Source organism: Crocodylus siamensis, chromosome 11, assembly GCF_052110815.1.
Source record: "Crocodylus siamensis isolate JL-2025a chromosome 11, ASM5211081v1, whole genome shotgun sequence".
Taxonomy (NCBI): domain Eukaryota; kingdom Metazoa; phylum Chordata; order Crocodylia; family Crocodylidae; genus Crocodylus; species Crocodylus siamensis.
The window spans coordinates 19,638,875-19,664,398 of record NC_143405.1 but is presented as its reverse complement, the minus strand read 5'-3'; positions in this window follow the sequence as shown (position 1 = coordinate 19,664,398).

Here is a 25,524-nt window from a genome sequence, read left to right as displayed (position 1 = left end):
ACCACAGACAATAAATGATAAAGAACCCTTGAATTCCAGACTCCTTAAAGGGTCAGTGTCCTGGAGGATCTTTAAAGGGGCAGAATTTAGGAAATGCAGGTTGACTAACCACAACAAAGGAATAAGACCTCTGATTTATGGACTATGTGGGGAGCTGGAGTTGAACTTTACCACAGACTCTATTTCTGTGGATCAGTCCAGCCCATGGCAGGTGCCAAGTAATCTTGTCATAGAACCCTGGGCCTAGGAATTACTTCATCAAGCTGAGGGTCTGGATCCACTGCTATGTAAAAATATTAACTTCATACTGGGCACATCTACATGTGGTATCAATTCGCATTAGGCTTACTGGGCCGTAAAATACTGTGCAGTAAGCCTTCCCTGGGAGCATGTCTACACATGCTCCCTGTTGGTAGCAGATTTGCTCCCAATGGGAGCAGCCCAGTACAGGGCTGTTTCTGCCCTGCTCTTGTAGGGAGCCAGCAGCTGAGCAGCAGCAGGACCAGAGACAGAGAACTAACTCCTTATTCCCTATGGCCTCCTGTTACCTAGACTGACCAGGAGAAAATTTGCTTCCAGCCAGCGTCTACATGCGTATTAATTCCCACATGTGTAGACAGTGTCATTTTACTGTACAGTAGATTAGTCTACTGTGCAGTAAAGCGTCTCATGGAGATGTGCTCACTGATGCACTAGGGCTTCTGGCTAGTGCCCTCTAACAGGTCTGAGCACTGATGTCAGACCATCAGACCAAAACTGCAGGCTGATGAACTCTGAAAGTCTTATGTCTTGACAACAGCTCAAGAAACAAAAGGTAAACAGCAAGTGACTTCACAATGGCTTTTCTTTGACTTAATTCCAAGAAGCTAAAGGTGCTCGTCCAGTTAGTTCATAGAAACCAGGATCTTGACACTGGACCCAGAAGCTAGAAATGCAATGACCATTCACACATAGTCTTAATATCATCAGGGAAAGGCAGGAATGCTAGGCCAGAGGCCTTAATGATCTTTGCAACTTTGCCAACCTTTGATTGAGCTAATTTGCTCATGTAGGCTAAGTTGTATATTCAGCAAGTTCCCACGTTCCCTACTTTGACTTTCCAGCAGCCCAACTTCTGCCAAAATAAGGCTCACAGAATGGTCATTTGTTGCTCTAGGCAGCAGAAGCTTTTCCCTAGCTTTCCTACTCCTGACCTCGTATTTCAACTCCAAACACCAGTTCCCACTTTAACCTTAAACCTTCCTCCTAATCCTGAGGTCACTTCCCCAGTCCTCTATTCAGAGTGATGCAGCTGCCCAGTGAGGTCATGGTGAGATCAGTGTCTCATTCATATAGAATCTAGGCTTTTCTCATTTTCCAATTCTCAACAAAATTGGCAGAGTTGATTAGCTGTGGTTTTCTTTGCTTTTTAAAGAAAGAAATATAAATGCCCTGCAGAAGCATAACTGGCTGGTATGGCCAGCACCTCTCTGCACACCCATCCTGAACCTTCCCGGCTCTAGCTTCAGCTTTGGCTCTAGCAATGGAGAGGGTAGAGAAGCAGTGGTGGTGTATAGTGGAGGAGTGGTTATCGGCTCATTGTTGCAGACAGAAGATGTCACTGACACATACGTTGAGTAACCAAAACACACTAGTTTCAGGGATGAAAAAGAGATTGACATCTCTCTCCCACTGAGGGAAGACTTGTGCACTGAATCGTTCCCAATGGCACCATGATATACAACAAGGCATCGATCATTTCAGGCCAACTTACACCACCATGGAGAAGGATAGATGAGAGACATAGGGAAAGAACAGTGAGCCAATGTCACCAGGATCTACTCCTTCTTCCTGGAACTACTGTATTTACTTGAATACAAGACGAGTTTTTTTTCTCTTAATTAGCATGGGAGAAAAAGCCCCTCACCTTACATTCACATACAAGGAAACATCATTAAATATGTTGTCTATCTTTGAAATACTGCCCAAAACAGCATGTGTTCAGTAATGGAAACCAACTATGGAGTTGATTAAATGCAACTAACACTGAGCATGACTATAAAACACATAGCCCAGATTGGGCAAACATGCTGATGGGAAACGTGTGTGTGTGTGTGTCTGTGTGTCCCTTAAAGAAAATGGGCAGCTGCTCCCCCAGGAAGGAACAAAAGCCTGGAGGTTCTGCAATACCAGGCTGTTACTTGGAAAAAATTGAACAAGCTCTAACACCCTCCACTGGTCCCAAAAATGGCAATGGAAACCTACCCTAAATTGTTTTTTAAATTAAAATATATGTGTGTATATATATATTTAGTTATATATATAAATAATCCTCTATCATAGACTTCCATCGCACCTTTTTTTTTAAACCACCTTAAGAAACCTGTGCATCCATTACAATAAGCACACCCGTTCCCCTGCGCCCACATGCACCTACCCTCTCCCCTTCCCTAACCCAAACAGTCTTGTATTCCAAACCCGATTTGGGGTTTCCCTTCTAAGTTCATTCTCTGTCCTTGTCGCTGTCGATGTTGATGTCGCTTCCACTGCTGCTGACCCTGTTGTTGTCCTCGCTGTCTCCAAGTCCAGTTGTGTCATTGTCTCCTTCATTCTCTCTGTCCACTTCCCTTTCCGGGGGGACTTTGAACAGCCTGTGCCATTTGTCGCTTTTCCAGGTGGAGTTAGCTGCATCCTCTCCATCTTCTCCCACTGCTTTCCAGTAGTAGGACTGGAGTTCACTCAGAAACGTTTTAACACAGTCCATTTGCTCAAGCTTAGTGTGACTATACTTCAGGAGGTTCCTGCATTGCCACAGGGAGCTCCTGGCACAGGACACAAACTGGTCGAAGCGGGTTGTCTGGGACCCATGATGTTTAGTCATGTGTCTGTACAGTGCCACCTCCCTTGCCTGACTCCTGTCACTTCCTCAAGGAGCTGGCTTACCTTTTTCCACGCCACCTTGACATAAGGGCAGAGCCAAAAGAGGTGGTCAGTGGTCTCGCTCTCATCTTGGCAGCTTGCTCTGGGGCAGTTGGGTCTCATCTCACTCTGTGACTCCATGCCTTCACTGGGAGTACACTTGAAGCTATGAGCTAATTCAAGTCTCTGTGGTCTTTCCTTAGGTCTTTGTGGAAGATCCAGTCCCAGACAGCCTGGCAGTCATCATCAGGGAGCAGTTCCACGGTCGGTAGCCTGTCTCTGTCTCTGACTGCCTTCTGTATATTCCCGTGTTTGGACATAGTCTCTGAGCTTTCCTTCTGTAGCCTGTACTTGCTCCAGAACTCATTCAGCTCCCTGTAGAACCAGGGGTATTCCATGGTGTAAGGTCTCCCTCTGGCTGGTGTGTATACCCCCCATGGTCTCAAGAGGTGACCTGTAAAATACTTAACAAGAGAGGCTGTTTTGGTTGTTGGTCTGGTCACCAACTTACAGAGCTGGTTCATGTACCATCCCCACAGGAACAGGTGTATGTCAGGCATCCCCCTGCCTCTGGCCTGTTTCTTCTTGTACAGGGTCTTCCTTGCCACCTTCTCCATTCTGGATCTCCAGAAGAAGGTGCACATGGCTGTCTGGATTCTGCAGGTAACACACTTGGGTGGGGGAGAAGACCAAAGTGGTGTACAGAAGCATTGGTAGCAACACTGCCTTCATGAGTGCCACACGCCCCACTATGAAAAGGTGGTGTACATACCACAGACCCAATCTCTGCCTTACTTTGGCCTCCTTCTCCCAAGCCCTCCTTCCATTCAGCTTGGGGTCAAACTCCATCCCAAGGATCTTGACCCCTCACAGGGAACCAAGACCCTCAGGGACTCCAGGTCTCCAAGCTCACCCCTGGCCAGGCAGGTGCTCTTGCTCACATTAAGCTTGGCCCCTGCCACCCCATAGACCCATGTGTGCTACAGTGCTCTCTCTACTGCACACTTATTCCGGCACAGGATGTTCAGTAGGGGTGTGTGAAATGGCCCTATTTGATTTGGATTTGAATTTGGCCTGAATCCGGGACAGCGATTTGATTTGTTGATGTGGATCACTGTCCCCGATTCAGCTGAATCCGGGACAGCGATTTGATTTGTTGATGTGGATCACTGTCCCCGATTCAGCTGAATCCGAACCTGAAGATTTGATGCTAATTTGGAGAATCAGCAATTCGGCCTGTATTCTCCAAATCCAGGCTGAATTGGACCTGGAAGTGGACCGTAAGTAGTTCCAGTCCAGTTCCGGGTTCACTGCCAAGCACATAGGGTGGGCCCCCACACCCACATGTCTTGGCAATCAGCTGTGGAGGGAACCTAGGTGCCCTCCCAGACCCAGGAGCCGCAGCAGCGTGTGTGTGGGGGGGGGGGGCAGTGCGCTCCCCAGTGAACCCAGAAGTGAACTGGCTTCTGTTCCACTTCTGGGTCTGCTGTCAAGCGCGCTGGGGAGCCCCCTGCATTCCTGTGGGATGCTGCATCCGCCCCAGCATCACAGCATTCATGAGTTGCCTGCTACCTAGAGGAATGTAGAAAAAACATTTAAAGCTGTGTCTACGTCTGAACTGCCAATTGGTTCCGAATCTCTCTGAATCGATTTGGAGGGTTCCGATTCGATTCGGAAAGATTAAAGGGTCTTATGATTTGATTTGGATTTGGAGATTTGGCCACCGAATTGTGCTGAATCTCTGGTGAATTGAATCAGCAACTGAATTTTCGCACAGCCCTAATGTTCAGGTCATCCATGTAGGCCAGGACCTTGGTCTCTTCCTTGCTTCCTATGAGAATCAGGACTCTATGCATCCCGGGATCCTGCCTGATGCACTGGGATAGGGGTTCAATGGCACAGATAAAAACGATCGGGGAGAGTGGGCAGCCCTTGTGGACCCCTGACTCTATCACAGTCCATGTGCTTAAGAATGCATTGACCAGCACCTTGTTGCTAACATCTGCGTACAGCATCCTTTTCCATCTGGTGATGGTTGGAGGGACACCCATTTGCTTCAGCATCTTGAAGAAAAACCAGTGTGACACTCTGTCAGAGGCCCTTTTCAGGCCCAGATTCAGCACCACCCATTTCTGCCTTCTGTCCCATTCCAGCTGGATTGCATCCCTCAGTTGCAGCGGGGCTCCATGGATCTGGCATCCTGATACCACAGAAGACTGGTCCTAGTGGATGATGGAACCTAGGACAGACTTAAATCGCTCAGCCAAGACTTTGGCAAGCAGCTTATAGTTGAAGTTCAGGAGGGTGATGGGCCTCCAGTTCCTCAACTCTTCCCTCAGGCCCTTTTCGTGCAACAGGATCACAAGCTCCCAGTCTATCCCAGCCCCCAATCAGCCCTCCTGCAGTCACTCTTGAAAGAGCTCCAAGAGGTTGGGGCCTACTAGGTCCCAAAAGGTCACATAAAACTCCTTGGGCAGGCTGTCCGACTCAGGAGTCTTACTGTTGTTGAACCTCTGGAGGGTCTGCTCAAGCTCCTCCAGTGTCCACTCCTCCTCCAGATGCTGCTGTTCAACTTCGAGGGCCTGGGTGAGACCCTGCAGGTACGGCTGCATGGCCCCCAAATCCTCCTATCATGCAGTGTACAGCTTTTGGTAGAAAGCAATCACTGTTTTCAGTATGCCTTCCTTTGACCAGCTCCTGCTCCATCTCTCAGGCACATCATAGGCTTCTCTTTGCTCTTCTATAGTTTGGAGAACTAAGCAAACCACTCCTCCCCCTCCACCACCCAGGGCACCCTGGCTTGGAAGATCTTTTTCCTGGCCTCCTCCCAGTACCAGGCTCCAATCTGGGCCTATACCTCCCACATGTCTTCCTTCACATCCCAGCCTGCCATTGCCTGCCTGTGCAGGTCCTGTAACTTACAGGTCAGGCGCTAGTGCTTCCTTCTGTGGGAGAAAGCTTGTAGCTTGTCAGTCTTGTGGAAGAAGACCATGGTCCTTTATTTGACGCTGGCCCACCACTCTGTCAGATTCGGGTACAGGCTCTTGAGGGTCCTCCAGCCTGCATAATGCTTTTTGTAACTTTGCTGGGTCTTTTCATCTTCCAACAGCCTGGTGTTTATCTTTTATACTCCCTTACCCCTCTCCAGCTGACCTCCCATTTTTGCCTGAATTGTGAGGAGCTAGTGGTCTGAGAAACAGATGGGTGTGGAGCAGGCTCCCTTTACCGTCCACCCCTTGGGGAGGAGGACAAAATCTATTTGGGTTTTGGTTTGCACTACTGGGTCCACCCAGGTGAAATTCCCATTGGGGCCTTGGGCTTCTTTCCCAGCGTCTACTAGGGTATGGTCTTCAATCAGCTGTTTCAGTAGCCTGGAGGATCTGTCTATGCCTGCCGTCTGGGTTCTGCTGATTCTCATCTTCCTCGCTGATGACAGAGTTGAAATCCCCTGCCATGATTACAGGCCGGCCACTTTGCATTGTTAGGGCCATGTTTTCCAGGAAATCATACCTTGCCTTTGCTTTGGCCAGCACATACACATACAGTACTTCAAACTCTGTGGCATTTGCTTCCATGGTGGCTTGCAGCAGCCTGCTTGCCACTATTTCTCTGTGCTGCAGTGGGTGCATGGTATCCCTTTTCAGCAGGATTGTGAACCCAGTAGCCCTAGTGCTGTCTACCCCCAACCACAGGGCTGCCCTGCGTGGCCAGCATTTGTGGAACAACATGCTGCTGGTGTTACTGGGGAGACTGCATTCCTGCAGGCAGATCATTTCTACCTCTATCTGTTCCAGAGCCTATATTACCTGGTCTCATTTCCTTTTCCCTAACACACTAGTCACATTCACAGAAGCAATTGTAAGGCTTCTCATTGTGTAGTTAAATTGGGGGGGAGGGGAGGGAGGATTTCAGGTACCTCCTTTCTTGTCTAAATTTCAAGTTTGGCTTTCTTTTCCTTACTCTGGATCTTGCTGTTTTGCCTGACTGAGCCTTCCCTTGGGTTCCCTTGTGGAGCCCATCTTGTTGTCCTCTGTTGGCTTTTTCTTCCTACTTTTGTGCTTTTTACTCTTTTGCTGGGTCCACTCATACTCCTCTAGGGGGTAGAAATGGGGAGAAGTTTCTCTTGTTTCTTCTTTCTTCCCTTCCAGTTCCTTCCTTTTTTGGGATTGCTTTCTGACTGGGCTCAGATCTTCCTCACCTTTCTCTTCTGATTTTTTTCCTTTCCCTCATTCACTTGTGTCGCAGGACACTCTTGTGCCCTGCTCCTAGTAAGGTATGAACTTAAGGGGGGAGATGTGTCACAGTGCACTGAAGTGCCCTGCTCCTAGGAAATGGTACAGGTGCCGGTTGCCGGGGCAACTGCAGTTCAGTCTCCTGACCGGAAGGGGGCAGGGCCTGGCCTATATAAACAGCCTCGGCTGGGGCCAAGCAGGTAGTTCCCCACTAACATCCAAGGGAGAAGGAGCTCTGCTACAGTAAGCAGTGTAGAGTAGCTTTATGGCCTAAATAGCTTTGGCTTGAGGACTGGGAGGAGAAAGCCCTGATAGGGATTTGAGTGACGTTTAGCCAGAGGGCTAGAGTTTGTGTTTTAGCCAGGAGGCTTGGTCTTGAGTTGTAGTTGATTGGCTTATGACTTTGCTTTGTTGTTACACCGGAGGACCGGGTGAGGCTGTAAGGGGTTGGAGGAGGCCTCATGGAGCTCCACACTGGTGGGAAGACCCCGGTGCCAGAGAGGGCACAGCATTAAGGGGGTACTGACCCCAGCCCTGAGAAGGGGCACAGTGGATTGGGGGCCAGGTAAGGCTGAGGCTGCCTGAGACATACAGGAATTGTAAATCTCCAAGGGGCTTGGGTTAAAGGCCCAAGGAGGGGATTCGGGGCCAGGCCTGGCTACTGCCACCTGAGCCCAATTGCGAGGCTAGGCCCCAGGGAGGGTGGCGAGCGCGGGGAAAAGGCCCCAGGGAGGGTGCACGAGCAAGAAGGGTCCGGTATGGGCTCGGCCTAGAGAGGCCTGGGAGGGTCAGTGGGCAGCACAGGTGACTTCAAGGAAAGAGAGGCCAGAGAGCGTCCGCAAGGGCGCGGGCGACAGTAATTGACTAGACAACGTCCGGGACATCTGAGAGGCTTGGGGTGTGGTATTAGGGGTGGTAGGAGCCACGCATAGCCCTTAAGGTGGGAGTGCACAGAATCACCATAGACAGGGCACAGGCTAGAGTATGTCAGGGGTACCGTGCCAAGGAGAATAAAAAGCAGCCTCCCTTAATACTCTTATCATCAAAGACATGGTGGGCGAGAATGGGGGTGCATGGACACTAACTTGGCATGGTAGGGGGCACTAGGAGAGATCACAGCCGCTCTTGGGACCCTGCCCCGTGACCGCTTGTTCCATGGCTGAGCCTGTTGCATTCCTATTAAGTTCCATTAACATCTCAAGGCTCCTTACAACTGACTTGGAGACAGAAGTATCCTCTAGCCCTGGGGGAGGGGTTCCTCCTTCTGTTTCTACAGCATCCCCCTCCTGCTTCATGTCCTCCTCGCTCTCCTCTTCTGAGCCATGCCGCATTTCTGACTCTGAGGTGAAGGCCTTGAAATGCTCCTCTTCCTTTTGTTTCCCCATGTACTTGCTTGCCCACAGGCATTTCCTGAAGAGGTGGCCCTCCTCCCCACAGAGGTTGCAGTATTTCTCTTTGTTGCAGTCTTGAGATTTGTGCCCATTCTGGTTGCACTCTCTTCTGAGGTGCCCCTCCTATCCACATTTGTGGCACATTTTGGATTGGCCTCCTTAGTAAATCAGGCCCTTGTGGTGCTCCAGGTACACAGAGGCTGGCAAATGCTGCATTTCCCCAGAGCTACTGGGGTCTTTCTTTAAGAGTACTCTAGCAATCCAGGCCCCAGTCCAGATTCCTTCTCCATCCTTCTCCTCCTCTATTGTTCTCACCTCCTTACAGTGCCAGCTCAGCCAGAAACAGAGGTCTGTCTCATCTATTTTCTGTCTCCACTGAGTTCTCTGGGTGTCTCCTCCAAGGAAAGCATAACCTTTCAGCTTGGGGTCCTCCCCAACCTCCTCCAGACTTTTTCAGAAATGCTGCCTGGCTTCAGGTCTCCTGAGACCCACCACCCAATCATGGGAGTGCTTTTGCTTCTATATATATATATATTACATCCTCCTTATTTACCTGGAGCAGCTCTCACAGGACTTTGCTGTTGAACTCTCCTCTTCTCATGCCATTGGGGAGATACGCATCTGTGAATCATACCCAGACACCTTGAAATCCATGGGAAAGCCCCTTCTCTTTGTTCTAGCCAGTCCTGGTCCTCCGGAGCTCATGCCTTTCTTTGCAGCCTCTGCATAGCTGCCTGCCATCTGCACCTTCTGGACTCCTGTGGTGCCTGGGCACCTGGAATCCAGAAAAGAGACAACACCCCCCATTCTCCTCATGCACACATGGGGGGAAAAACAGGGGATCCCCAAAACTCTTTAGTAAAAGGCAAAAGAATTTCTATGCTCTGAAGAGAAACCACAATATGGTTTTCTTGCTCTAAAGATAAGTTAGGGCAGGTCATCTGAATAAGATATGTAGTAGTACCTATTGGCTTCAGTCTCTCTCAGCACCTACTATTTTTAAAGTCATAGTGAGACACTAAACTGCATAGATTTCAACTTCCTCTTCACTCCCATACCTGAGCTGCACCTTTCTTTCCCATTTCCAGTGAGTCCTATTTCTTCACCAGCCTTAAATGTCTGACAAACATCACCAAACAGGGCCACAAACAGATCATCCAGAATCCCTTTGTTGGCCCCTCCCTCAGTCTGTTGCATATGATTAGTGTGGCCCCACCGTCCATGAGGTGAAGCCAGACCAGGTTGACTTATGCATCATCTAAATATCAATTTTGGAGGATCCCAGAACTCATGACAAGAACACCCAGTTCCAGTCATGAGTAGGAGCTAATTAGCACACGGATCCTCTGTGTGGGGAGGTGGTGGTGTGGGGACCAGTGACCCACAGCAAGAGTAAGCCTGGGGTTCTGACCAAGATGGGGCTAACTGATGACCTGGAAGCCTTCTTAGCCACATTTGAATGTGTGGCAGAGGCATATTAATGGGCCCAGGACACCTGGGCCATGCAGGTGGCCCCACTTTTTATGGGGGAAGCACAAGCTGCTTATCGTGTTTTAGGATCAAAGGCAGTTTGAGACTGTGGGATACTTAAAGTGGAAATTCTCAATTGCCTGGGCCTCACTGAGGTGTCCTGCCAGTGGCAGTTTAGAACTGAGGCCTGGGGCCCCTACACCCATCCCAGAGCTATGGTTCAGACACTAAACGATTTATGTACCTGGTGGCTCCACCCAGACACTCGATCCATGACGGAGATTGTAGAACTGGTGGCACAGGAGCAGTTTTGCACTATCCTCCTGGCAGAGTTGCACAGGTTGGTATACAGACTCTACATGGCCACTCTAGGAAGCCACTAGGAGGTCAGAGGATTTTCTGGAGGTGGAACTTGTATGTTAGGATCTCTGGGGGAGTCGGTCACTAAGTGGTAGTGAAAAACCCAGTGGGCATGGGGTGTCTGTAGGGATGACATGGAGGAGTCCAGATTGAGTGGCAGCCCTGTCACCTCTCTGACTCCAGCTCAGGAAGAGGCCAGCAGCTGACGTTGCGGGTGCCCTGCTACCCCTGAGGCCATCTCACAGTCTGCATTGAAGGCCAGACACCCAACTAACCTGTTTCCAGTGTGAGGAGAAGGAGCACCAGGTTCGAAACTGTCCCCAGATGGACTGCAGGTACTCATTTGCATATCTCATTCGAAAAGTGGGGGAAAACTCTGACATGAGAGGAGCTATGTAGTCCCCATAAAAATTGTAGAGGTCTGGGTCAATTGGCTTGTGGACTCTGGCTCAGGTCAGATGGTTGTCCAAGCCCAATATGTGAAAGCCGAAGACGTACCAATGGAAGAATGTACTCATGTGACCTGTATCCACAAGGACACCCAGCCCAATCCTGTGGGTTATCTAAAGCTAACAATTTGTGGATATGAGGACCAAGTGAGAGCTCCTGTCGCCTTCTGACTGGCCAGTCCCATTGTGATGGGGAGGAACTGAGGCTTAATGAGTCAACTGCTGTAGAAGGCCCACTGAATGCAGAAGTCCTAGCAGACCCCAACCCAGCAAAGCCTATGCTTGAACAGATCTTTCTCTTTTTGTACACAGAGCTGTTTGGGCCATAACCCCAGTCATGCCAAGAACAGAGGCCGGCTCAGCAAGAAGCCCTCCTTGGACAACAGAACAGCTCAGGGAAAGGCATTGCAAAGCAATATAATTTAGATTGCCCAGGGGGGAAAGGGGGTAATGTGCCAGGGCCCCTCTGCACCCAGAATCAAGCAGGAACTGGCTCAATTGGAAATGGGCCAGGATTTTTTGCAGGACCAACAGGAGTATTCCACATATGCGAGGTTATATGTACAGTTGGCTCAAGGTAACAGCCGTCCTCTGCCTCTGCCTGATCATCCAGGACCCACATTTTGAACTATAGGTGAACCTTTTAATTTGAATGACCAAAGACTGGGTCATGGGAACTTGGCGGTCCCAGCTGTTGATGACCTGGCATTGCCACAAGTAGGTCCTAAGATTGGCCCATGACGTACTCTGGGGAGGATACGTGGGGTAGGAGAAAACCCAGAGCTGAGTGCTGGCAAGATTCTTCTGGCCCAGAGTGTATGATGAGATCAAGAAGTAGTGTGCCTCATGCCCTGAATGTCAGTTAGTAGCACCTTGGCTCAGTCCTAACACCCCGTTTCTGCTAGTCCCCCTGGTTGATACCCTGTTCGAATGGGTTGGGGTGGATTTAGTTGGACCACTGGAACCCAGCTCCTGTGGTGCTCAATTCATATTAGTGTTCATGGACTATGCCACCCACTACCTGGAAGCCATGGCAATTTGACCAGAATCCGCCCAAACCATTGTCTTTGGAGTTGATACAGATCTTTTCCTGCATGGGTAATTTTAACCGACCAAGGTATCTTTTTATTTTTTTAAAAATTTTTCCCAATTGTTGTAGGAGTTTTGGAGAATGCTCAAAATCTATTCAACCAAGATATCAGTGTACCATCCCAAAAACTGATGGGCTCATTGAGCAATTTAACTGGACATTGAAAGGGATGTTGTAGAAGTTTCTAGCAGATGAGCCTTGGAATTGGGACAGGCTATTCCCCTACCTGTTGTTCACATTTCATGAGGTGATCCTCCCCGTCTATACGGCACTGGTCAGGCCGCAGCTGGAGTACTGCGTCCAGTTCTGGGTGCCACACTTCAAGAGGGACGTGGACGATATGGAAAGAGTTCAGAGGAGGGCCACTCATATGATCAGGGGTCAGCAGGGCAGGCCTTATGAGGAGAGGCTACGGGACCTGAACCTGTTTAGCCTCCACAAGAGAAGGTTAAGGGGGGACCTTGTGGCCTGCTGCAAACTGGTCAGGGGGGATCAGCAGGTATTGGGGGAGTCCCTGTTCCCCCATGCGCTGCCAGGAGTGACCAGGAATAACGGTCACAAGCTGGTGGAGGGTAAGTTTAGATTAGATATTAGGAGGCTCTACTTCACAGTCAGGGCGGCTAGGGCCTGGAACCGGCTTCCAGGGGAAGTGATGCAGGCTCCTAGCCTGGGGATTTTTAAAAGGAAGTTAGATGAGCACCTTGCCGGGGTCATCTGACCCCGGTGTTCTTTCCTGCCAAGGCAGGGGGTCGGATTAGATGATCTACCTAGGTCCCTTCCGACTCTAGCTACTATGAAACTATGAAACCCAATCACCTACAGGCTTTTCACTATTCGAGATATTATGTGGGAGACAGCCCCAAGGAGTTCTGGATTTATTGTAAGAATAGTGGCAGTCCTAGGTCTCCACTGCACAGAACGTTATACAATATGTCTTGAAGTTACATGAACAACTGGATTTAGAATCACAGAATCATAGAAAATTAGGGTTGGAAGGAACCACAGGAGGTCATCTAGTCTAACCCCCTGCTCAAAGCTGGACTATCCCAAACTAGATAATCCCAGTCAAGGTTTCATCTAGGGAGGGCTTAAAAACATCCAATGATGGAGAATCCACAATCTCTCTGGGTATCCTGTTTCAGCATTTTACTATCCTCTTAGTGAGAAAATTCTTCCTATTTCATAGATTTCATAGACATTAGGGCTGGAAGGAACCTTGGAAGATCGAGTCCAGCCCCCTACCCCAGGGGCAGGAAGTCAGCAGGGGTCATAGGATCCCAGCAAGAAAAACATCCAGATTTCTCTTGAAGGTATTCAAAGTAGGTGCTTGAACCACCTCTGGCGGCAGGCTATTCCAGACCTTGGGGGCTCGGACAGTAAAGAAGTTCTTTCTTATGTCCAGCCTGAAATGGTCTTGCAAAAGTTTATAACCATTCGACCTCATCATCCCTTGGGGCGCTCTGGTGAACAAACGTTTCCCCAGATCCTGGTGAACACCCCTTATAAACTTATAGGTGTCCACCAGCTCACCCCTGAGCCTGCGCTTTTCCAGGCTGAAGAGTCCCATGTCTCTCAGCCTCTCATCATAAGGTCTGTTTTCCTGACCTCTGATCATGCACATGGCTCTTCTCTGCACTCGCTCAAGCTTCTCCACATCCTTTTTGAATTGTGGAGCCCAAACCAGGACACAGTACTCCAGCTGCGGCCTCACCAAGGCCGAGTACAACAAGAGAAATGATATCCTGGGATTTGCTTGAGAAGCATTTATGGATGCAAGCCAGCGTTTTGCTCGCTTTACTAGCTGCAGCATCACATTGAAGGCTCATATTCATCTTGTGGTCAATCGTGACCCCCAAGTCCCTTTCGTCCATAGTGCAAGCCAGCGTAGCATTGCTAAGCCTATAAGCATGCTGCAGATTTTTCTTCCCAAGGTGGAGAACCTTAAATTTTTCGGTGTTAAACACCATCAGGTTCTCATCCGCCCATTTCCTGAGCCTGTCAAAGTCAGCCTGGATCACCCTCCTGTCCTCAGGTGTGGATGCTTTACCCTAGAGTTCGGTGTCATCGGTGAACTTGGTTAGTCTGCTTCTGATACCAATGTCCACATCATTAATGAAGATGTTGAATAGTATAGCCCCAAGGACAGAGCCCTGAGGAACTCCACTGGTCACAGAGCACCACGATGATTGACTTCTGTCAACTACCACCTTCTGGGTCCAACCACAATTCCCCAGCCAGTGGATTATGATGAGGCCACAGTTAGCCAGTTTTGCCAAGAGGTGATCATGGGATATCAGATCAAAGGCTTTTTTAAAGTCAAGATATACGACATCAATCTCCTCTCCCTTGTCCAAGTGATAGGTCACCTGGTCATAAAAAGAAAATGAGATTGGTCAAGCAAGACCTGCCTGCAACAAACCCATTCTGGCTATCTCTCAGGATGTTGCCATCGGCCAATCTGTTAAGAATGGCCTCTTTGATAATCTTTTCTAAGACCTTCCCCGGGATAGAGGTCAGGTTGATGGGCCTGTAGTTTGCCAGATCCCCTTTCCTCCCTTTCTTGAAAATAGGCACCACATTGGCCTTCTTCCAGTCTTTGAACGCTTCACCAGAGTGCCAGGAGTTCTCAAAGTTCTGTGCCAGGGGCTGAGCTATGATGCTAGCCAGCTCCTTGAGTCCCCTGGGGTGTAAACTGTCAGAGCCGGCTGACCTGATGGTGTCCAGCCTCTCAAGGTGTTCCTTCAGAAGGTCAGCATTGATGGAGGGTAAGGAATGTCCCCCACCCAGGCCTCTCTGTCCCATAGTGGGACTGGTGAAAAACTGATGCAAAGTATCCATTTAGCAAGTTGGCTTTTTGCTGGGCATCGGTTGTCAGTTGTCCCATTTGGTTTAGCAGGGGTCCAATGTTGTCCTTGCTTTTCCTCCAGCTCCCGCATATCTGAAAAAAGACTTTTTATTGTCCTTGATACTTGTACCTAGTCAGAGTTCCACCGCAGTCTTGGCTTTCCTGGTTGCTCCCTGCAGGTCCAGACCAGTGCAGAGTATTCCTCCTTGGAGGTGGGTCCAGTTGTCCATCCTTTGTAGGTCTTTTTTTTTTTTTTTTGACACAGGAGATCCACTAGTTCTCTGGAGAGCCAAGGGGGCTCCTGTGCCCTTTTGCTGTCTTTCCTCTGAGATGGGATAGACTTAGCTTGTACATCCAGGATTGCTCCCTTGAGGAGCAACCATTCATCCTGAACTCCCCTCCCCTTTGGGTTGTGGTCTGTTAGGGCCTCACTGACAAGCCTCCTGAGCTTGTCGAAGTCAGCTTTCCTGAAGCCAAGGTCTTCTGTATTGCTGACCAACTTGACAGCTTTACAGCGGATGGTGGAGGTCATCAGCTTATGGTCAATGTCACCCAGCTTCCCTTTGATCGTTATGTCATGGATTAGGGTGTTCTCCATTGCCAGTACCAGGTTGAGCAGTGCTGTACCTCTCATCAGCCCGTAGACTTCTTGCATCAGATAGAGCTCATGCACGCATGAGAGAAAGCTTAGGGACCGTTCGGATTTGGCCGAGCGTTCTTCCCACGAAACGTCTGGGTACTTGAAGTCTACCATGACAACTATGCAACAGGAGTGTGTGGCCTCGGCCAATTCCTTGGCGAACTCCAGGTCAAGCTCTTGATCCTGGGTAGGAGATCTATAGTAGACTCCCTCCATTGTGTCCCCTATGCCATGTTCCCCGCAGATTTTAACCCAGAGGATCTCCAGTCATCTACCCTGGGTGCCAATATCAGCTTGCAGAGACATGTAGCTCTCCTTGACATAGAGAACTACACCCCTGCCCCTTTTGTCCACTCAATCACTCCTGTACAGGGTATAGCCATCTATATCTGTGGCTCAGTCATGGGTGGAGTCCCACCAGGTCTCTGTTATCCCTATGACTTTGTAATTATTTGTGTTAAGCAGGAGGTCAAGTTCCTCCTGTTTATTCCCGAAACAGGGTCAGAGTCAGAGCGGCCATCCCCCCGTCCCCTCCCCCATTGTTGACGGGTAATTGGCTAGTACTGGTATAACTCTCCCATGCATCCACACAGGGAGCTTAAATTGATAAAAATATAGCAGTACCATTATGACAATATAGTTATGTAGTAATTATATACAGTAGCTTAATGTAAGCTCCCTGTGTGGACGCATGGGGGAGTTATACCGGTATAATTATCCCAGTATTATTATATTGGTATATTTTTGCCAGTAAATTTTCCTATGTAGATAAATTGAAGGAAAAAAAACACTAATTGTCATCTGACTTGTAATAAAATGGAAAGACTCAGCAAGTCTTTAGTAATGTTGGAATGTTCTCTAGCATAGTTACCGTATTTTTCGGACCATAAGACGCACTTTTTCCCCCCCAAAAGTGGGGGGAAAACGAGGGTGCGTCTTATGGTCCGAAGGTGTGTGTCCCGGGGAGACGGGGCGGAGCTTGCCCGCGGAGGCGGCGGAGCCCGAGCAGGACACCCACCACTTGTTTACACTGGAAGCCGGCGCCCGTGCCGGTGGCTGGGAGCCGGCAATAAAAATGGCCGGCCAGAACAGATGGGGCAGGAGTCCGAAGGAGGGACTCGCTGCCGTGGAGACTGAGGCTCCAGGAGGGGTGCGTCTTATGGTTAGGTGCGTCTTATGGTCCGAAAAATACGGTATCTCCCTGTGTAGGGGTCAGAGAAGCATTTTCGTAGAATCATAGAAAATTAGGGTTGGAAGGGACTTCAGAAGGTCATCTAGTCTAACCCCCTGCTCAAAGCAGGACCATCCCAAACTAGATCACCCCAGCCAAGACTTTGTCTAGCATGGCCTTAAAAGCCTTCAAGGACGGAGATTCCACTACCTCTCTGGGTAACCTGTTCCAGTGTTTTACTAACCTCCTAGTAAGAAAATCCTTCCCAATATCTAACCTAAACTTCCCTTGCTGCAATTTGAGACCATAGCTCCTTGTTCTACCATCTGCCACCTCCTGAAAACAAATCTCGATTCATTGTCTTTTGAATCTCCCTTCAGGTAGGTGAAGACTGCTATTAAATACCCCCTGTCTTTTCTTCTCTAAACTAAATAAGTCGAGTTCCCTCAGCCTCTCCTCCCAAGTCATGTGCCCCAGCCCCCTCACCATTTTTTTTTTGCCCTCCACTGGACTCTCTCCAATTTGTCCACATCCTTTCTGTAGTGAGGGGCCCAAAACTGGACACAGTACTCCAGATGTGGCCTCAGCATTGCAGAATAGAGGGGAATAATTACTTCCCTTGACCTGGCAGCACACCTACCAATGCAGCCCAGTATGCTGTTAGCCTTCTTGGCAGCAAGGGCACACTGCTGGCTTTCATTCAGCTTATTGTCCACTGTAACCCCCAGGTCCTTTTCTGCAGAGCTGCTGCCCAGCCAGTCAGTCCCCAGCCTGCACTGGTGCATGGGATTGCTCCATCTTAAGTGCAGGACTTTTTTCACTTGTCCTTTATTGAACGTCATGAGATTCCCTTTGGTACAATCCTCCAATTTGCCTAGGTTTCTCTGAGTCCTAGCCCTAATATCCAGAATATCTACTACTCCCCCCAGCTTGGTGTCATCTGCAAACTTGCTGAGGGTGCACTCTATACCATCTTCCAGGTCATGGATGAAGACATTGAATTAAACTGGCCCCAGGATGGACCCCTGGGGCACTCCACTTGATACCAGCTGCCAACTAGGCATCGAGCCATTGATTTAGTACTTTCTGAGCCTGATGATCCAGGCATTTTTCTGTCCACTTTACAGTCCACATTACTTTGGAAAATATATTATCATTGTTATTTGTATTAATTATGAGTCACAACTAATACCTGCATTTTGTTTTTCTGCTTTTGAAGATCCTGTCATAGTCAGGGCATCCTTTGCAGTAAGGATTCACACTTCATTGTATTTCCTGCGTCTTGCCTTTATATACTTTTAGCTTGAAACTTCACCCCAAAGTGTTTTTTCTCCAGTCTATTTATAGGCTGGTGGCATAAGCTCCTTGGCTGCATTTTGCTTCTCTAAGCAAAACAAGAACTTGCCCCTCAAATTGTTGCTGCATATGGAAGGTTTGAGAGGTATTCATGAAAGGGTACTATCTAGTTATTGGTATAGTACAATATAAAGATCCCTTTGCTCATCATTTGCTTTGGACAGGAGCTGTCTTGTCAGATCACCTTAATGTATTCTGTTTGATACATGGTTAGAAGCACTTGAAGACTGGCTGGCTGGCAAGATTTTCAGGCTTGCTCAGGAGTTTAAATAGACACTGTAGGCTGAATCGCACTGTGTCTCTGACAGCTTATAATATCAGACTATGCTGCATACAGTACATAAGCATGATGCATTCTGCTGGATATAGCATATAATTCTGCCATGTGGTATCACTATGCCAGGACCCACAGTGTTTTATCAGTCATAAGAGTCAAAAATTCAGCAGAAACAGACAGTATGAGAACTGGCCCTGACCCTAGGGAAGCCATCATCCAGACCAGGAAAAATGAAAATGAAAAATGAAGTAACTTTTCTTCTGAATTACTCTTATTGAAGGTTTATCAAAAGCAGGCACCATGTGCCCCCTATGAAGAAGCAACAGAGCTGAAAACAGTACAGGAGGAAAGATGATCAAGGTGCCTACTTTCAGAAGGTAGTATAGAGGAAAGCTGTTTGGGCCCTTGTTTCATTTCTCTAACCTTTGAGGAAAACCCTACTTTTAAAAAGAACTGAAGATTTCCATTAACAGAGACCAAACCAACCTGTAAAACCCTGCTGAGAAATGTCTGTTGCACTTCATTCCTGTTTCTTCTTTCTGACAAAAGAAAGAGTCTGAAGTCCTGTGGCCAAATGGTTGGAAAAAGATTTGAAACGTAGATTTCTAATCCGATCTCAGCTGCTGCTGATCTGATTACAGCCAAACACTTGACCTCTAGCCTGAAATGCTGGTGAGAACAGATCTGCAGTTATTTCTCTTGAATAAATATGTGGACAACAAAACAAACAATAAAAGACTAGTCTGCATATACCATGCAAGGAAGATGAAGAATAAAAAGGATAAAGAAATAAAAACATTGTACTCAGCTCTTCTTTTGTTACGTATCCCGGAGCTGTCAAACTTGTATATACCCTAGTATCTGGTAACATACAATACAAGAATGACAGTCTTCCAGTAAACAGGGGTGTCACCGGTAAGTCTGTAGATGATTGAGGAGGCTGATCTGAGATCCACATGTTTGACTTCAGACAGGTAAACACCATATTTACAAGATGACACTGATTATAAGCTTTTTAGATAATTAGATTATATATGTGGAAAAATTGTAAATTTGATATACCAGGAATTGAATTAATTTTGTGTCTTGAATTTGTCCCCTTTGCTACAGCAGGGAAAATAAATCTGGGGGTCTGATAGCCCCTTATCCCCCCCATAGCCGGGGCAAGGGCTAGGGCCCTCCGGTGGCAGAAGCATTAACCAATGGTCCTGCTCTCCATTCCTATCACCCCCGATTTCATCCTCGATGCCTTGGTCTCAAGTGATAGAATGGAGGGAATGGGAGTGTACCTGGTCTTCAAGGTAGTCCATTGTGCAGATTAAGGAGAGTCCCACCAGATGTCTCTCCAGGGCTCCTCCTTTCCTACACCTTTTCCACACCCCTCCACACAAGGTGTTTTGTAGCAGATATTGACAGGTTTTCCTTCAAGCCTCATACCATAGTCTCTCTAGGTAGGTTTTTAAAAACACTGTTTAGGGCCCTTTAGTGTAGGGCCCTTTAAACCCCCATGCCATGCACACACAGACTTACCTGTCTCTCCAGCAGCGGGGAGGGGAGGGGAGGGGGAGCTGCCAGCAAACGGAACCGTCCCTGGGCTGTGGGGGAGAACTTGTGCTTCCCTTCGCAGCAGCAGCAGCACCCCCACCCCAGGAGGTTCCCAACCACAGGCACCTGGGTCAAGTGGTCCCGGGGGGCACCACAGCTGTGGAGGGAAGCACCAGGCCACCATGCAGCTCATGCATGCAGGCAGGCTCTAGGGGCCAAAAAAAAAGAAAGAAAAAATCAGGCTTACTGCTTTTCTTGGGCAGAGCCTGCCTTCCCAGGCTGCTGCAGGGCTTCCTTCAGAGCCCCTGAGCTGCATGGAGCTGGGTGCTTGGCTCCACAGCTGTCTGGGCAGCAAACTAAAACTCCTTGGAGGAGTGCCCCAAGCCATTTAAGGCACATTACGCCAATGAATTTCTGACAGCAGCTGGAATTAATGCGCATGTAAACATCAACACCATAAAAGTGGCGCAAAAGCATATAGCTCACTTTAAAGTGTCTTCCACACATGCCCGTCATTTCATCTACACACAGCCTCTTATTTTACTTTCCCCCTTGTCTCTGGCATTGCCCCTTTAAGGAATGCTAGACACCATTTCAAAGTGTTGCCCTATTAAGGGTGATCAGTCCAAACATATAAACAAAACCTGGGTTTCTCTTGCCCGTCCGGAGAGTCAATCCAACCTGCAGAGTAGTCCTTCTAGAAGCCTGAGGGATTCTGCTGCCACAGGCCTTCTCTTCTTCCTGCTTTTTCCTAAGCCTTGTTCCTTGGCTCTGGCTACTCCCCTCCTAGTTCCCTGGGTGCTGCCCAGCTGAGGACAGCCTGGCTACTCATGTCTCTCAGGCCAAGCTGCTTGCCTCCTGACATCTGCTGTGTCTCCTGTCCAGTGAGGGAAGGGGTTTCTGGCATGGCTCCTATCTGGAGCTTCCTTGGTGCTTCCCCCCCCCACCCAAGCAGCTTCAAGTGTGATATTTGCAGCCCCACCAGACAATCCAGGACCATTTCCTGCACCCCTCCCCACCCCCCTACCCCTGTAATAACTGTCTCATGGCTGTTGTGTGCCACGTTCCCCCAGTTGTTCCTTATTCCTTGACTGGCCCAGCTGTCTTCCTGTTTTGCAACCTGGGTAGGCAGGCTGAGACGGGCTTTTCTGGATGCTGTGTTGCCCTGTAGGAATCCTATGCTGGAGCCCCTGCTGCATTCCCCCCAGTTTTCCCCCCTCCTACAGCTCCTTCCCTCTTCCTTACTATCAGACCCTGCTCTCCCTGAGTACATGGAAGCAAGAAGAAAATTTGAAAACACTGGCCTTGAAATAAACTACCTGTACTATTTTAAATATAGTACCCATAGATTTAATTCATCCAGAATCGATGCAAGTCTTAGCACAGATACTCCATAAACACACTTTTTAGGCAGCATATTAGCACCTACTTATATATAGTACAAACTATGCATGACATTAGTCCAAAGCCAAAAGGCTTATTATAGAGGGTCACCTGGCTAGCCTGGCACCTCCAGGCTCAAATCAGTCCTTGAATCCTTGAACTAACTTCTGTAATCTGGTCCAAGCCACAGTCTCTCTCTGGGCTTAACAACATAGGCAATAATTCCCTGGGTTCTTCTGCACCACAGAGCTCAGTAGAAAATATAAGAAATCCAATATTAGCTTCAAGCTCTGGGTTAATACACACCAAAGAGCACAACAGAAAATACAAAAAGTCCACAATGAACACCCATAAACACAGGTTAGTTCTCACCCTGTACTCTCCTTTCTTTCATGGAGAGACCTGCCTCTCCACACCAACAGTTCCCCCTTCAGGTATTCTCACTCACTTTCTCTTCCTGTCCCCTTTTATTTCTGGGTCAGCCAGTCATCTTCCCCTCATTTACTCATTGACTAAGCCAGCTGCAGCCCCTTAGGCAGGCAGCCTGCTACCGCAAGCTGGCTGCTTGTTACATCCCCTCTCCTCCAAGAGTGGAGCCCAAGGTACACTCTTCCATTTCTTCAACCTCTCCCCTCTTCTCTGGAGAAGAAGTCTGCATTTTTTGGGGCAGTTCCTGAATGGTGGCATATTTCAAAGTTGAATAGCTGTAGAGCTAGGTACCACCGTGTTTGTGGAGAACTGGTTTGCCTCATGGCATGTAGTCATTCTAAGGGAGCATGATTGGTGACTAATCAAAAGTGGATCCCCAAGAGATAAATACCAAAGAGTCTCTATACATTCTTTAAATTCTTTCCCCATGTCCAGGGAACATAGGATCAGGTCACTGCACAGTAAATGTTTTCTGTCTCCAAATGCCCTTGCACCAGTGAGCATTGAACCTGTGGCTGGTCCTTCTTTCTTAGGAGATTAGTTAGGGAGCTTGTGAGGGCTGCAAACTGGGGAATAAACCACCAATAATAGCTAGGAAGGATTTTACCTGTCTTTTTGTTGCAGATACCAAGGATTGCACCAAGACCTTTACTTTGTCTATCAGAGGCTGAGTTTTGTTGCTGCCCAGGATATACCCAAAGTACCTGGTACCTAGGTGTCACTTGGTTGGGTTGACCGTAAGTCTTGCCATGCAGATCAACTGTAGGACTTCCCATTCTCTTTGAATGTGGTCTGTCCATGTATTGTTGCATATTACAATGTCATTTAAGTAGGCAGCCACCTATGCCCAGTGCAGCCAGAGTAACCTATTCATCAATCACTGGAATGTTGCTGCGGCACCATAGAGTCTAAAGGAGAGAATCCAAAAGTGATACAGCCCCCATGGGGTGGTGACGGCCATCATTTCTTGAGATGTGAGGTCTGAGGGACTCTACTAGTATCCTTTTGCTAGGTCCAAGGTGGATCTATATTTGGCGCAAACAATTCCTTCTACCAATTTATCTGAGACAAGGGGTACACATCACATTTTGAAACTGCTTGACTGTGTGGAAATCAATGCAGAACCTGACAGTACAGACAGGCTGATGGATCAGTACAGTAGGGCTTCTATATTTACTCATAGACTCCTCTATTTTCCTTGGATCTAGCATTTTTGTCACTTCTTGCCCGACTTTGTCCCTTAACTGCGCCAGAATTTGTGAGCATATTCTTTGAATGGTGTATCTGGGCTTGAGTGTGATCTGGTGCTCCACCAATGTGGTCTTACCAGGTTTCTCCATGAACACCTTCATAAACTCCATCAGAGCAGTATTCATATCTCCCTGCTGAGATGAGGTTAGATCCTCCCATAAATGGAGTCCTGCTCACAGATTGCTGGGAGGATCCTGAGTCCCTAAAGTGATTGTCTCCCAGTTCAGGGACATCAGGCAGGTTTCTTGGCCAATCCAAAGTTTTAAGAGGTTGACAAGATACACCTGTGATTCATGATGCTTCCCTATGAGGTGTATTTTGTAGTTGACTTGCCCAACACACCATAGCACTTTGAACAGCCCTTGCTGTTTTGCCAAATAGTTTGCTTTTCAATGAGGGCAGCAATCATAGGTGATGTGTAGAAGGGGCATGGGGTGGGGGGCCATGTGCCCCCCCTGAGATTGGCCACTGTCGAAGCTGCCGCCGGCTGCTGCAGGCAATCGCCACTCACCACCCACCCTCCCATGCTGTCGACATGGCCCGCAGCATCTGTGGATGGTCCCTGCTCACCTCTCACTACCACCAGCCCCTGCTGCCAAAACTGCCACTGGCACTTGTGGGTGGTCCCCACTTACAGCCACCAGCAGCGATAAATCGGTGGTGGTGAGAGGCAAGTGGTCCCCACTCACCACTGCTGACACTGACACCGCTTGCCACCATTAACACAGATGACAGTGGCTGCAGGCAGTCCCCACCTTACCACTCACTGCCATGGTGCCTCCCCCAGTCTCAGGAGGCACTAGTCATTCATGGCAGCAAGAGTAGCACTCAGTCTCCCAGCTGATATATCCGCAGTCAGGACCCCTTATCATAATGTTGTTCTTGCCTGTGGTGGGCAGCTTCAAGGTTTCCCTTTGCGAGAGCCCCCTCCAAATCCCAGGAAGGTGGAAGGTAGCAACTTGTGACCTCTAGCAGCAAGCAGACATCTTCATTTCATCTGCAGCAGTTCATTTGGAGAATAGATATGGAGCCCTAGCAACAGAGAGTGGGGAGCATGTTCCACTGAGAAGGACAGGCCAGGCCTTCCCAAGGTGGGAAAGATTGAGACCACCACCACTAAGAAGTGACAGGTGGTGGTGGTTGGAGACTCCCTTTTCCAGAGGACAGAGTGTCCATCTGATGATCTGACCTGTTCCCTCAGGAGCTCTTCTGTTTGACTGGAGCCTGGATCCAAGATGTCATGGAGCATTTTCTGAGATTCATCCAGCCCTCTGACTACTTCCCCATGCTACTCATCCATGTGGACACCAACGACACTGCCAGGGGAGACCCTGAGCAGATCAAAAGTGACTATAGGGTTCTAGGTGCAAAGGTGAATGGGACAGGGACTCAGGTGGTGTTCTCTTTGATCCCTCTGGTCAAGGGAAAGAGCCCAGACAGGAGTGGGTGCATCCTGCAAATCAATGCCTGGCTGCACAGGTGGTGTCACCAGCAGAGCTTTGGCTTCTTTTACCATGGGATGATGTTCCTAAGAAGAAGGATTGCAGGGAAAAGGGATCCACCTGATGAAGAGAGGGAAGAGCATCTTTGCAGACAGGCTTGCTAACCTTGTGAGGGGTTTTAAATTAGGTTTACCAGGGGCTGGAGACCAAAGCCCTTAAGTAAGTGGGAAGTGGGTGACCTGGAGGAAGAGCAAGGAGGAGGGGGCAATAGAGGAAGTGTTCCCATTCTTCCTAATTCTGAGAAATCGGGGCAATCAACTAGTTGTTATCTCAGGTGCCTGTACACAAATGCACGGAGCCTTGAAAACAAGCAGGAAGAATAGGAAGCCCTTGCACAGTCACGGAACTATGATGTGATTAGAATAACAGAGACTTGGTGGGATATCTTGCATGACTGAAGCACTGTCACAGATGGGTATAAACTGTTCAGGAAGAACAGCCAGGGGAGAAGAGGAGGAGCAGGTGCACTTTATCTAAAAGAGCCATATGTTTGTTCAGAGCTCCAATATGAAACTAGAGATAGGGATGTTGAGAATCTCTGAGTTAGGGTAAGAGGAGATAGCAACAAGGGTGATGTCATGGTGGAGGTCTGCTATAGACTACCAGACCAGGAAGAAGTCGTAGATGAAGATTTCTTCCAACAGCTAGCAGAAGTTTCCCCAATCACAGGCCCTGGTTCTCATGGGGGACTTAAAAATCACCCTGACATCTGCTGAGAGGGCAATATAGCAATGCACAGGTAATCCAGGAAGTTTTTGGAGAGTGTTGGGAACATCGTCGTGGTGCAAGTGCTGGAGCAGCCAACTAGAGGTCATACTCTTCTTGACCTGCTCCTCACAACCAAGGAAGATTTGGTGGGGAACGTACTAGTAGATGGCAACTTGGGCAGCAGCAGCCACGATATGATTGAGTTCAGGATCCTGAAGAAAGGAAGGAAGGAAAGAAGCAGAGTAAGGACCCTGGACTTGAGAAAAGCAGACTTTGACTTGCTCAAGGAACTCATGGGTAGGATACCCTGGGAAGCCAGTCTGAAGGGAAGAGGAGTCCAGGAGAGCTGGCTGTACTTTAGAGAAGCCTTACTGAGGGTGCAGAAATAAACCATGCCAATGTGCAGGAAGACTAGCAAGAGTGGCAATAGACCAGCCTGGCTTAGCAGAGAAATCTTCAGTATATTAAATCACAGAAAGAAAGCTTATAAGTGGAAACTTGGACAAATAACTAAGGAGCAGTGTAAG